This window comes from Hemicordylus capensis, chromosome 5, assembly GCF_027244095.1.
Source record: "Hemicordylus capensis ecotype Gifberg chromosome 5, rHemCap1.1.pri, whole genome shotgun sequence".
Classification (NCBI taxonomy): domain Eukaryota; kingdom Metazoa; phylum Chordata; class Lepidosauria; order Squamata; family Cordylidae; genus Hemicordylus; species Hemicordylus capensis.
The window spans coordinates 115,394,016-115,408,220 of NC_069661.1; the positions used below are offsets into that span (position 1 = coordinate 115,394,016).

Here is a 14,205-nt window from a genome sequence, read left to right on the forward strand (position 1 = left end):
TATCTGTATTGCATTGTGCTTGTGCTGTGAATGCTGTAATACTGATTGGCTGAGCTAGTGTGATAGCTCAGAATGTGTATTTGCTTATGGAAGGGGTTCCCATACTGTGGTACTCTAGATGTTGCTGAACTACAACTCTCATCATCCTCAGCCACAATAAATTGTAGCTGGGGATGATGGGTGCTTAGTTCAGCAACTTCTGGAGTACCACAGGTTGGGAACTCCTGGCTTAGAGAATTAAATGATTTCCAATCCAGTTCTGGTTTTGTGGGAGGAAAGGACTGTTGTCAGTTTGGCTGGGATTAAAACTTCTTGACGGCTATAGGCTACCCTCCAGGTTCAGAGGCAGGATACATCTAAATATCAGTTGCCAGGGAGCAACAACAGAAAAGAGGGCATGTCTTCATCTCTCACCTGTGGGCTTCTCAGTAGGGGTGTGCACTGAACCAGTTTGGCCAGGTTGGTTCGTATCTGGACCAGATCTGAACTGACCAGGTACAGTTCCAGGTTCAGCTGAACCGGGTCGGGTTTGGCCGTTGAACTGGACCAAACCGGTTCACAGGCTGGTTCAAGGATATACTTGTAAAGGGGAATTCGGCAAGGATCTCCCTTTACAAGGGACAATTCCTAATCCTAAAGTGGGGGGTGGGGCAGAGAAAGATACCTTATTCCAGTCTGCACTGGAGGTGGCAGAGACATTGGTAGCAGCAGGGGGCAGAGGCAGGGGCTCTTCCAAGTCCCCCACCAGCCTACCAAATGACAGCCAATTTGTGTGGTGACACAAATGGACTCCACATGTGCTGGCACAGGCTGTCATGACAGCCAGCACAGGACATGGAGGATTAGCTATAGCCACCGATGTCTCCACTGCCTCCACTGAGGCCTGGAATAAGGTACCTTTCTCTCACCCACCCCCAGCTTTAGGATTAGGGAATGCCCCTTTTACTTGTAAAGAAGAATTCTCGCTGGATTCCCATTTACAAGTGTATTCTCCGAGTTTGGACCAATTCTTTTAGAACTGGAGCTGGTCTAGTTCGAACTTAGACCAGCCAAACCATGGTACGAATAGAGTTGGCTCACACATCCCTACTTCCCAGAGGCATCTGGTGAGCCACTGTGTGAAACAGGATGCTGGACTAGATAGGCCTTGGGCCTGATCCAGCAGGGCTGTACATTCTCAGGGGGTTGCCCTAGACTGGGAAAGGGACCAGAGACATAGGCTGGATTCCAGTGTAACAGCATTTACTAAGTACCAAAGGGCCACTGGACACGTGCTCCCACTCTGGCCTTCACTTCCATATTGCCAGAACTCGGAAATGTCAGGTAGAAAATGTCGGGTACTCACCTCAGCCATAGATGGTCAAACCAACTTTAATTGTGGGTGTTGAACATTGGGTGAATGTCCAGTTAAGGTGGGTACCCAACATTCTCCATCCAACATTTCCAGGCTCCAATGACACAAAAATATCAGCTGGAGTGTGAGTGTGTGTTCAGCAGCAACCAGTGGCTCTTCTGTACTTAATTGCTTGCTGCCATTATATGGGAACCAGTGGCATAGGGAGAACATCAGTGGCCCCTGTCCAGTCTGCCACCAGCAGCCGCCACCACCCAAGACACGCCCCCTGCATCTGACATCAGATGTGCAGGGGACATGGTTGCATTTGCAAACAGGGCTGTGCCCCCCCCCCACACATTTATAACATCCAAAATAATAATAAAATAAATAACATCCAGCAACACGTTTGCAGGGCTGCCAAGAGCAAAAAGGTGATGACGCGGGTCTGACGTCAGATGCAGGGGGCATGGCTGAAGCACCAGGCGTGGCCCTGGGCATGGCAGCCGGGTTCTTTGAGGGGGGAAACCCCACACAATGGTGACTCCACCCCTGATGGTAACCCAACCATAGTGATATTAAGGGACAGGTTTCCCAAAGGCAAGGAGGCTGGAGGAAGGCTGCACAGTAGACAATAAACTGAAAAACATGAGCCTGAAGGAAGTGCATGCAGAGAAGCAGCTTGAGGGAAATGACAGAGGAGGCAGTGAACAGAGGTAAGAAGGGGCTGAGGGCAGGGGCGTATCTATAGTAGGGCAGGCAGGGCACGTGCCCCGGGAGCCACTTGAAGGGGCGCCATTTTTAAAAATTAAAAAACTTTTTTAAAATGGCCACCAAAAACAAAATGGCCACCACACATGCTGAAATGGCCTCTATGAGGCCCAAGGCCATGGCAGGCCTCACAGAGGCCATTCGAGCATGTTCGGTGGCCATTTTGTTTCCAGTGGCCATTTTTTTTAAAAACCCAGTTATTTTAAAAAAATGGCCACCACATATATTCAAATGGTCCCTGTGAAGCCGTAGAGGCCAGCACGGGGAGGCGGAACCTTTGCAGTCCCCCCATGGCCTTTAGGAAGCCCCCCAAAGGGGCTACAAGTAAAAAAAATTAAATTTAATATTATATAAGTCACTGTACACATATTCAGTTTGGCACTATATACAGAGAATCAGGGCTTGTGGGATATTAAAAGATTAATGAACTTGACTTGTATTTTTCAGCTGATATTATGGTAAAGTTATCTGAAAGATGGGTGTCAGATGTTTGGACAGGGGGTGCAATTTCAGTGCTTGCCCTAGGCGCCAATTGCCCTAGATACGCCTCTGGCTGAGGGTTCTGTAGAATGTTTGATGGCTGTAGGCCCTGAGAGCAAGGGAGAGGAAAGTGCTAGGGAGCTTAGTAAAGAGATGGCATTGCACAGTGACCTCCGAAGGAAGAATCCGAAGAAGCAATGGACAGCAGAGTCATGGGGCTGAAGGAGAGAGGAGTCAAGGCAAAAGTAGGGCTGGGGCAAAACTGGATCATAGGACTGGACTTCTGTAGTGAAAGGAAGGAAACAGGCAGTTAAAGGAGATTTGGAAGACTGGGTAACGATTTGTGAGTCAGAGAGCTAAAGAAGCAAATGGATCTAGAGTCTAGTCATTGACAGGGGAATTGTGCCAGCTGTGGCTTCTACTATCACTGTAGCATTGTACATGGGCAAACCTAAGGGAGCAATGAGTGCCAAAAAGTGGGATGTGTGAATTTCACATATTGATTTGAACAAACTAGCCAGTTCTTTAGCTTCAGGCTTCAAGTGTCTTGTACCTAATATTCTTCCTTCTCAGTTGTTTTCTCAAAGAGAGGGTCAAGCAGACTGATAGATCTACAAATGTGTGTGACATATACACTTGGAGTCTGTGTTCCAACTGCATCTGAACTTTCATTTTATCTCATAATTAATCTTTAATGTTAAATTAGGTTTATTTCTGACCTTTATGTGCACTTTGCTTTTCGATAAAGAGAATTTTCTTGTCATATGGATCGAAAAAGTGAAGCACATTAATGAATCAGTAATGCAAGCTAATAGAATTTGAACTAATTTAATTTTTTCCCCAGTGTCTGTCAGTGCTGGGTAAAATAAGGCAGCTAGATAATCTATTACATAGATAAGCTGTCAAAACTACTGAAGCAAGTGTGTGTGTGTGTGTGTGTGTGTGTGTGTGTGTGTGTGTGTGTATGAAAGGGGGGCTGGAATTAACTGATAGGCAAAGTTCTGTAAGATGGTACAATCTTACATCAATAAGTGATACAATCAATAAACAATAGGAAGATATTTCTGTGTGACTCTGTGGCCTATGGGGTTCCACGGGGCTCAGTTTTGTCCCCATGCTGTTTAACGTCTACATGAAACTGCTGGGGGAGGTCATCAGAGGAGTATTACCAATATGCAGATGACACTCAGCTCTACCTCTCTTTGTCATTGGCTCCTAGGGAGGCAGTGGATGTACTGATGTGCTTTATTCATAACTTGGTTGGATTACTGCAGTGTGCTTTTTGTGGGGCTGCCCTAGAAGAATATTTGGAAACTTCAGTTGGTGCAGAATGTAGTGGCTAGAATTCTTTATGGAACCACTTGTTTGGAGCATACTGTTGTCCTTCATCAATCGCGGGTTTCCCAGTCACAGATGTGAGTTTCCACAATTGGAAAATTATCACCACCCTCGCCAATGGTGACGCTAGTATTCACAGCTTGGCACTGTTTTTCAAAAATTTGGGTGATTTCTTGGGGGGAATTTCTGGGGTCAGGGGGTCATTCTGGGGGTCAGGGGATTTTTTGGGGGGTCAGGGTGATTTTGGAGGGTCAGGAATCATTTCCAGGGGTCAAGAGATCATTTCTGGGGGTCAGGAGGGATTTTTTCCCCTTTTTAAGGTACTGCATTATCGCGATTCCCCTAATCCCCCATTTCCCATTCATGTCGATGTCTCAACTGCCGCAAATTGGCCAGCTGTGAGAGCTTCCAGAAATAGAATCCTCATGGTTAGTGAGAGACAACTGTATTACACCTATTTTGGAAGAGCTGCACTGGCTGCCAATTTGTTTCCAGATCCAATTTAAGGTGCTGGTTATCACTTTTAAAGTCTTAACGGTTTGGGCACCAGATATCTGAAGGACTGCCAGGATTTCTGCCCATCCAAAATGATTGTCAGAAGGAGCTTTGCTTCATGTGCCAACATTGATGGAGGCTCGATTGTCATGCATGTGGAACTGGGCCTTCTCTGTTGTTGCCCCCAGGCTCTGGAATGCTCTCCCAGGGATGTCCATTCTCTGATGTCTGTGGCTGCTTTTAAAAAAAACAACAAACACTTTTTTATTTGCTCAGGCTTTGCCACTTAGGGGTTGCAGATCTCTCTGCTCCCCTGTTGCTCTGTCTTTCTTTCTATAGCAGCTGCTTTATTGTGTGTTTATGATTTTTAATTGATTTTAATATTTGAATGTGATTTTTATGGAATTTTATTGTATTTTAACTTTTATAAACTGTCTTGGGGTGAGTTTTATGAAAGCGATATAGAAATTGAATAATAAATAAATACATTCAAGTTAATACTATGTTGAATTTGCATTCTCTCTTGCTTTCTCATTAGTTTCAAGATAAATGTATTGTTGGTTGATTTGGCAATTTTTAAAGGAAACTACAGGAGAAACACTCATTTTTCATGGTTTCACAGATTGCAGTTTCGTGTAGCTGTGGATGGGTCTTAGAGACCCAGTTTCTATATCCATGGCATGAAATATAGGCAATTTTCACCTATCTGAGGTTCCTGGGTGGCCGGAAATGACTTCTGATGTCATTCTGGCTGCCATTTTGAAGTGCAGAGCAATTTTGTGGCTCTTAAAATAAATAAAATGAGAAATATGTGGATTTGGGGGACATTCCTAGAGACCCGGAGAACAAGGTACTGTGCTTCTCTGCCCTTATTTCTACCTCCTCCCTTCTTTTTTAAGCATGTTCTTAAGTTCAAGGAACCTAACCTGCTTTTGCCTTCATAAAAAAGGGTAAAACACGCCCCCCCATTTCTGCCCAAGCCTTTAGATCACCAGTAAGGTTTTCACATGGGACTTTTGAAGCCCTTTAACTCGCATCTCCTCCGGAAAGAAGGGGGTGCATTCACATATCGCCTAGATTTATCCCAAAGGCTCTGCGTGTTATCGGGTAGCAGTTCGCACACAATTCGGGTTTTTCACTGCACGTTGCAGTGTAGCCTGATTAATATCTGGGATAAAAATATGCACTATTTTCAGTGGTTTTGGAGGACAACCGCATTTGAAGTAAAGCCTCCCCATAAACATAAGCAGGTAAAACCTGCTGTGCGTAAACGTCCCTGGAATGACTTGGCATAGGGCTTTGGTAATGAGCAGAGATGTAGGGCAGGGTGGGAGGGATATGTATATTTAAATTGAAGTAGATTGGACAAATGGTTAGTTTTTAATATTTTTTTGAATTAAAAAACCCCATCCAAAAAGTCCTATAAGTGTCTTGTTTCGTGACAGAAATCTACAAAAACTTCATTGCTTGGCAATCCAGAAGGTCTGAGTGAGAACTGTGAAGCATGTGTTGTGCTTTTCCCCCCCCCCCTTTAGAAATTCACTGTATGTCCAAGCTGTATGTCCAAATTCACTGTATGTCCAAGCTGGTTGGACATGTCCAAAAACCTCACTCACTATTTAAACTGTATGTCATCAGTCAATAGTTATATGAAATGCTAGTTATATGAAATGCTAAGGAGGGCCCATATGTGCTGATTTGCCCCCAGGACCCCCCTAGGGACAGCTTTGTTGGTGGGAACAGAACCCTCGCTAATAATGTGGGCCACTTGTAGGTCCATAGAGAGCCAGTATGGTGTATTGGATATAGTGTTGGATTTTGGTCTGGGAAGGCCTTTTCAAATCCTTCTCAGCCATAAATGGGATACCCTTGGGTCAGCTACTAGCTCTTAGGCTAGCATAGCCTAATTGACAAGGTTGTTATTGATGCTAAATTGGGAGAAACTATGTACACTACCCTGCATTTTTGGAAGAAGGGTAGCCCAAAAATTTGAAAAAATATATATATATATAATACATTAAGAATCTGTATGGTGTAGTGGTTAGACTGCTGGAGTTGACCAAGGAGACCTGGGCTCAAATTCCCACTTAGCCATGCAATTCACCAGCTTATCATGGACCTTCTCTTGGACTAACCTGTTCCACAACGTGGTTGTTGAGAACAGAATGGGAAATGCCTATGTATCAGCTGCGATCATTTCCTTGGATGAAGGGTGAGATATATTTAAAAAGCAAATAGAAATAGATTATCCTCGAAAATGCAACAGCTCTGAAAAACTGTGGATGAATGTAAATCTTCTATCAAAATAGATCCAGAAAGCTCTATTATAGATCCAGAATGATAAGAGTCATCCATCATGATCTCCTCTGTAGGCCCCAATGTAAAAGATGGCAAGTTTTACAACAGTACAACTGTGTGCGGGCTTTTGATGAAGTGGTTAGAGTGCTAAACCTGACCAAGGAGACCTGGTTCAAATTCCCATTCAGTTGATATTTTCCACATTTGCCCTTACAGTCAACCTGGGAGACATGGCTTGCTTCTCCTCAGAATATGGAAGATTATTCAGGAGCTAGATGTGATAACTGTACTTGCTTGCTTTCTCCCTGTTCCCCTGAATACTCAGTGGAGTAAGCAGAAAAAAATAAATAAAAACTGAGCAAAACCTGCTCCCTGTAAAACTGCCAAGTGAGTTATTTACACTTATAGGACTTTTAGGAAATGATTGGAAGATGGTAACTATGTGCCATTGTTCCATCCTTGAATCTGAATAGTTTTGCAGATGTTGAAATTACAGACACTGTCATATAAATGTTGCTTGTTCCCCTGCAAAAAAAGAAAGAAAGAAAGAATTAAAATTAAAATAAATAAATAAGAACACAAGTATAATATTCCCTGGAGCCAACTTTGAAAGAAACTGATTAGTTTTGCATGAGAAAACTTCTTCAGTTCTCCAAAATCCAGTTAGTTTGTTTTTAATAGAAATCACACCATTACAGAAAAGGCTCAAGGGGACCTGAAAATAGCAATTTAGAAGTTATTTTCCCATTAGATTTCTTTATCTGTAAGTCCTTAAGAAAGATATTACTTAATTACAGATTGGGGTTTTTTAAAGTCTGTGTCTGCAGAAAATGGGTCTTTTATGTACCCGAGGACCAAACCAGATGAGATATAGAGCATTTGATGGAATAAATCAAAACTTTGATTTTAAAAACTGCAACAGGAGCTCTGAATTTTATTGGAGCAGTGGTGCTGGGGGAGGTGGTTTAACTATGCTCTCATGCATGGACAGATCAAGACCCTAAATTTTGGATGATGGTAGTGTAAGTTGTCTTTGGAACATATGGGTTAGGAGAGAAGTTTTTAAACAAGTCATTAAATAGATACACTTAGATAGTGGCAAGCTTGTAAATCAATATTCTGTTTTGGGATGAGAACGAGATTACAAGTTGTGTAGTGAACAACCCTTCCTTTCCCCTAAAGAGTGAACCAGAAGTGAACCCTGTCCTGACTGACAGGTGGTGACCTCTAGGGATCAGCCACTCAGCACACAGTGGGTGGGACATCAAGGGCCATGAGGCAGCATGAGAACTTCCTTTTGTTCAATTGAAGCCAGGCTGGGCTTGCAACAGGATGGGTAGCCATGGAATTGGCTACTGAAAAAAGACTGCAGATCCTTGAGTGACAGGATTGCAGGATACTTAAAGCTCATCAGGTGAGTTTTCACGGAAAAGGGGATTTCGTCTAGGGAACAGTTTGTGTCAAAAACTTTCCCCTCCCCTTCTGTGTGCCTTGTATATCTTTGCAACAGTTGTTGTGTTTTATCGGTAATGCAACTAAGCTAAGAAACAATAGCCTGTGCCCATCCATCCAGGGCACTGCAAAAGTCTCTGTAAACTTTTGAAGGTGCTCTTGATGTCCCTACAGCCCTGTGCTTTACAACAGGGGTGCTTTTTGAAATATTCTTGCTACTGCTGAGTGTTTCTTTTACCTGAGTGTTAAAGAGTGCCTCAGATGGAAACTGAATAAAGTCCCACCCCTCTTTTTGTTCTTTGCATTTCATCTGACTCTGAGTGGATTTTTAACTCGGGAAAGGGGATTTTACTCTGGTGCAACACGCACCTGAAGTTTGATTGCTGAGCAACTCTACCAAGTACTCTCACCACGTCTAAGTGACACGTGGAGGATTTTTGTACTTTTCCAATAATAAGAGAAGGAGAGTCTCCCTGGAATTCCAGCCTAATCTGGTGGGTAATCTCTGTAATAATTGGGCGGCGGCGGCAGCGAATTGGCTACTGGGAAAACAGGAAAGTTTTAAAGGAACCACCTTTGTGAGTGAAAGCAAGAGAGAGGAAGATTCAGCATTTTTCTTCCAGTCATGTGGGCTGGCTTTGAGACAAAGGCTGGGTTAAATCTGCTACAAGTTGGGTAGCGGGTACCTGAATCATACACAGGCAGATGTTTGCATGTAGGACATCTGCTTTGCATGCAGAAGGGCTGGGAAAGACTCCTGTCTGAAACCTTGCAGAAGGTGCTGCCAGTCGTTATAGATAATACTGAGCTAGATGGACCACTGGTTTGACTTGATAAAAGGTAGCTTCCTTTGTTCCTGTGTACTTCATATGATTGTGCCTGTTGACAATGTTTTGAAGACTCTCGAGTTTAAATGGACAAAATAGCACACAAGAGTTTGGTCAGTTTAAGTTCAGCCATTTGATCTAGGTTAAGTAGAACGAAAGCGGAGGACATACAGTTAAGTGTTCTTGAGGTTAGTTTCTTTTTTTCTTTTTTGGCAACACACAAGACTTTTGAAAGTGCTCTCAGTGAAGGTCAACTGTAACAGCCAATTTATCTGTTTCTTTTATATAGTATTACAACAAACCTGAATCCCCAGCATTAAAAAAAGTGCTGAAGAGAGGTTTGAAAAAAATCAGGCAGAAACTGATAGTACGTGCAAAGAGGTGGAAAATAGAAATTGAAAGGCTATCAGATGCAAGAGACAAAATAAGCCCATTAACTTGATGGACTTTTAGAAATGCTTTTACAGACACCAAATGTGATGAGAACTATAAATGATAAATAACATTTTCCCCAGAGGAATTTTTTTTTATTTCATGCCTTGTAATAATGTACAGTTCTAGTCGCCTAATCTCAAACAGGATAATGTAAAACTGGAGAAGGTGCAAAAAGGGCAACCAAAGGCTAATGTGTTTTGAGCTTTTTTGTTTGAAAGAAAAAATGACTAAGGGAGACATATGATGAAGGTTTATAACATTTTACATGGTGGGAAGAAAATGAGATTTCTTTCTCTGTCTCTCTCGTGCTTACTAGATCTGATTGTCACTGAATGAAATTGATGGCCATAGATTCAGAACAGACAAAAGGAAGTACCTTATTCACACAGCTTCTGTGTTTGGAAGCTACAGCTGGTACAGAATATGGCTGCTAGGGTCCATGCTGGGGTTGAAGTGGTTGGAGAATCAGCTCCTGATGGCACCAGCAACTTTGTTGACCACTAGGGGTAGAGATAGTGTACAATGGAATCCCCTCTCTGACTCAGCTTTCTCTACTCCCCCCATCTTATTAGACTGTCTCAGGTGTCATTCTCTCACGTGAGAGACAGACTTCCTCTTCCTCCTTCCCTTTCCTGATGATGCAAGAAGCTAGGCATGTAGGTCTTTCCTATCTCTCAGATATATTTCCTAAATAAATGACTTTACTCAGAATTTTAACTCCATATCTCCAGACAATATTAATTAGCAGTGTTAATTAATATCCTCATTTGTGTACTTCCACTCTGGGTGGGGTAGATAAGCAAATCTCCCCTCCAAATCTCTCCAACAGATACTCAAGAGCATATTATATCTATTTTATTGCATCTGCAGTAATTACCAGTTCACTTCTAGGTTCAAACCAAAGTGCTGATAATAATCACCTTTAAAACCCTCAATTATCTGAGTCTAGGGCAGCCCTGCTCAACTTCAACCCTTCTGCAGATGTTGGCATACGATTTCCACAATCCCTGGCAATTGGCCTCTCTGGCTATTGATTATGGGAGTTGTAGTCCAAAAACTGCTGGGGAGCCAAAGGTGAGCAGGCCTGGTCTAGGGTATTTCAGGCATCACCTTTCCTTCTGAGAATCTGCCCATCCACTTGGTTCACCTGGGCCTCCTTTGTGTGTTCCTGCCCAAGAGGTCTGCTTCGCAGGACCATGTGCAGGGCTGGTTCATTGCTTTCACCACTGGAAGTGAATGCAACATGTCACCCTGCCCCCCGCCCATGTAACATGTCACCCAGTCCCACCCCTGCCTCACCAGCCCTACCCCCTGGGCTGAAGCATGTTGCTTTCCTTTCCTCTTCCCTTTCCTGGTTGTGCTCTGCTGGTCCAGCCGGGGCCCATTCTGCAGCTCCTCTTCACTCCTGCCTCCTCTCCCCCGGCCTGGGCATACTCTGCCTGCCACCGCTGTCTTGGTTTCAAAGCTGGCAGCTTCAGCTTCATCCACCTAGGGACCATAAGGGTTGATGAGGCCTAGGCGATGGTGCCAGCAAAAGACGGAGGGGAAGCTGGGTATAGTTAGCTGTGGAAAGCTCCCTCCAGTTGCTGTTTTCCACTCAGCTTAACTTTTTCTTCTATCACAGGTGTTGAAGCTCAACAGAGAGCTCACTTTCTTGCTCACTCAGCTGCCCATCACTGGTGCTACTGCTGTCTGCCAAGCACCACACTCTCCTGTTCCAGGAGAAGATGAAGCTGGGGAAAGGGCCATGCGGGAGAGACAGCCCAGAAGTGATGGGCGGCAGAGAAAGTGGGTGGAGAAAGCTTTCTGCTTTGCCTCAGCATGGCAGCTTTTTGATTGAAAGGGGGAGTATGCTGAGGCTAAGCAGAAAGCACACTCCACTCCTTTTTTCCTAAAAAACAAGAGGGAGAGGTGGGATGGCCTGTGAAAGAGAATGGAAGAGAAAGAGAAGGCTCCAACCCCACCCTCTGTGATCAGTTGCCTTCCAACATGCTGATGTGTTTATTAAGAAATACATGTTTATTTCTCCTGCTCCTCCCCTCTGTTTTCACATTCTTTCCTATCATGAGTTGCATTCCTTCCTGGTTTTAGAGGTGTCCAGGATCCCCTACTGGGTGCACCAGTGAGAAAAACATCTTATGCAGAATGGCCAAAAAGCTCACTTGCCAGCTTCAGGAGACCTGTAGCTATTCTCTTTTTGTGTGTGTGATTTTGTGTTAACTTTCTAAATGGTTGTGGGGAGTGTATTATGTTTGATTTCATTATAAGTCACTGGGGCGGGGGGGGTGTTGAAAGATGAGGTAAAGTCCAAACATGCATACATAAAATAAATAGGAGGATTTGCTGCCACAAGATAGGGGGGTGATCACTGGCTTAGATAGCTTTAAATGGGAATTACATCAATTCATGGAGGATAGGTCTATGAATGGCTATTAGCCATGATAATTAAATAGAATGTTTGTATTTGTTTATTTTGGCCAAAAATCCCAGTTTGACCCTTGTCCAATCTGCCAGCCTACAAGGAGTAGAACTGAAATGCCTGAGAGAACCTGGCATCTGAAACGATGTCAAAAGTAGCATCAGGCCTTTCAACCTGTGTGGCTACATATGCTAAAGGTTGGATTAATTTTCCTGCATGTGATTTTTGCCTTAGACATGGGGGAATATGCTGTTTAACCCTACATATGGTACTTGTGTGGATCCTATGGGAGTTTTGGGGAAAGGTTAAAATGTTTAAAAAATCACCTGCGTTCCCATTTCTTTTGTAGGCTGGGTAGTAGGTAGCATCCATCATGCCCTACAACATAGCCCACTTTTGTGTGTTTTGAGCTCGAAACAGAACACCCTTAAAATAAAGGGCCTGTTTTGAGCTCAAAACAGAGCAACCCTGTTTCGATTGGAATGTTTCCAGTGTTTTGAGTGCTATTTTGGAAGCCTATTTTTCCCTTGCTGATTGGTTTTCTGGCACTGGTTTCCAATTGGCTTGTGATCTCCTTGCTTCTTGATTGGTTTGTTATCATCCAAATCAAGTGTTGCCATGTGCAACTGTGCCCCCATTGGCTGGGAGGAGGGGGGACACTTTTGGAAGCATTCAAGATGTATTCAAAGGGACTGGGGGGCAGAGAGAGCCCTTGCCCTTATACTGTGCCTTTTTTAAAAGAAGAAGAAGAAGAAGAAACATCAGAATAGGAGGAAGGAAAGTTTGATTTTGTAGTTTTCTTTTCTCAGCATTGAGTATACTAGTATGCTGGGCTATTGCTGCTATAACTAAATGGTTTTGCTGGATCTCAGATTGACAAAGGCAGAACATGGGTGCCATTTGGCAGAACATGGGTTCCCTGTGGCCTAAAAAGAATTGCATTGCAATTTGCAATGTATTTTGAAACCCTTCCTTAGAAACATAGGAAGCTGCCTTCTACCAAGTCAGACTATAGCTCAGTATTGTCTACACAGACTGGCAGCAGCTTTGGCACACATGAGTGATGCAATGGGATGTAGAATCATGGTGGGAATCAGCCCCAGCACCGAGTGGGGAAGAATGCCGCCACTTCAGTGGGTGGGGGGAATACTGTGGTGGCAGCAGTAAGCAGCGAATCTCTTCTCCTCCCATCCCTGTCACCCAGGGATCCAGTGTGCACCTTTCTTGCTGCTGCTGCAACGTTTCTTCCCACACACCCCACTGCTTGCTTCTGCCGAAGTGGGGCTGGAAGGAAGGAGAAGAAATGAAGAAAAATGAGAAGTACCCAATCAAAATGCAGGGAAAGGGAGACCAAAGTCCCACGGTGCTGTGAAATTGTTTATTGTAGCCCAACGCGTATCGGCTAAAGCCTCCTTCAGGGGCAAACTAAAACACATAATGAAATATTTCAATGATTAAAATATGTAAATTCTGGATACTTAAAAAACAACAAGAATGGAACAACCTATTATTAAAACTATGATCATTATACACTTAAATATATTCCAATGAAATCCTGTCATACAAAACCAGCTTCTCCACAAACCGGTAAAAGCCTAAGGAGTAATTTAAAACAAAGACTTGGTTTTACAGAAACAACATTTCCAAGAATAACAACTCTGAAAAACAACATGCAGATACTTACATTTTTAGACTAGCCAAGTCTCCATAAGCAGACTTGCTGCTATCTTCCTCCCATGAGCTTATCCCATTTTTCATTTCAACAACAGATTTATATCCTTAGATAACAACCCAGCTGTGTTTCAAGCTCATGTAAGAAAGATAGCAGCAAGTCTTCTTAAGGAGTCTTGGCTAGTCTAAGAATGTAAGTATCTTCATGTTGTTTTTCAGGATTTTATATGTTTTTTTCTGCATTTTGCATGCTGGAAGGAAGGAACCAGACCCAGCAGGAGTGGGGAGGTGGGTGGAACACAGCAGTGGGAACCAGGCTAGCCCCAGCAAGAAATGCTTCCACTTCGGTTGGTGCATGCAGGAGGCCCAAAGAGAAAGAAACACCGCTGCAGTGGGAAGGCAGGGAATCTTCTCTACTCACTGGGGCTGATTGCTGCTGCTGCTGCTGGTTCCACCTGGTTCTCAGCAGTGGGAACCAGTCCCAGCAATGGGTAAAGGGGGGAAGAGAAATACAGTGGCAGCAGGAAATAGGCCAGCCCCTAGTGAGTGCGGAGAAATGCCACCACTTTGGCTGGTGTATATAGTGGGGGAGGAATTCTAGGCAGTGGGAAGGCAGCAAAATGGTTGCTATTGCTGTTTCCACACATGAAGCTTAAATTGTCTTTGAACCCTTCTGGTGCTGCTAA

General features: G+C 43.7%; 1 protein-coding gene across 10 annotated transcripts in view; it reads left to right on the forward strand.

The window, feature by feature from the left end:
- The window catches only part of KCNIP4 (potassium voltage-gated channel interacting protein 4), a 598,831-nt gene that overhangs the window by 180,937 nt on the left and 403,689 nt on the right, over positions 1-14,205 (forward strand). The window contains exon 1 of one of the 10 annotated variants that reach the window (XM_053252533.1): positions 8,033-8,129. The exons of 7 other annotated variants lie outside the window; for them this stretch is intronic. The gene's annotated coding sequence lies outside the window, so the exon portion shown is untranslated. Of the gene's footprint in view, positions 1-8,032; positions 8,130-13,695; positions 13,713-14,205 lie in introns of those variants that run through there. 2 more of the 10 variants (XM_053252530.1, XM_053252536.1) reach the window with 2 other exon arrangements.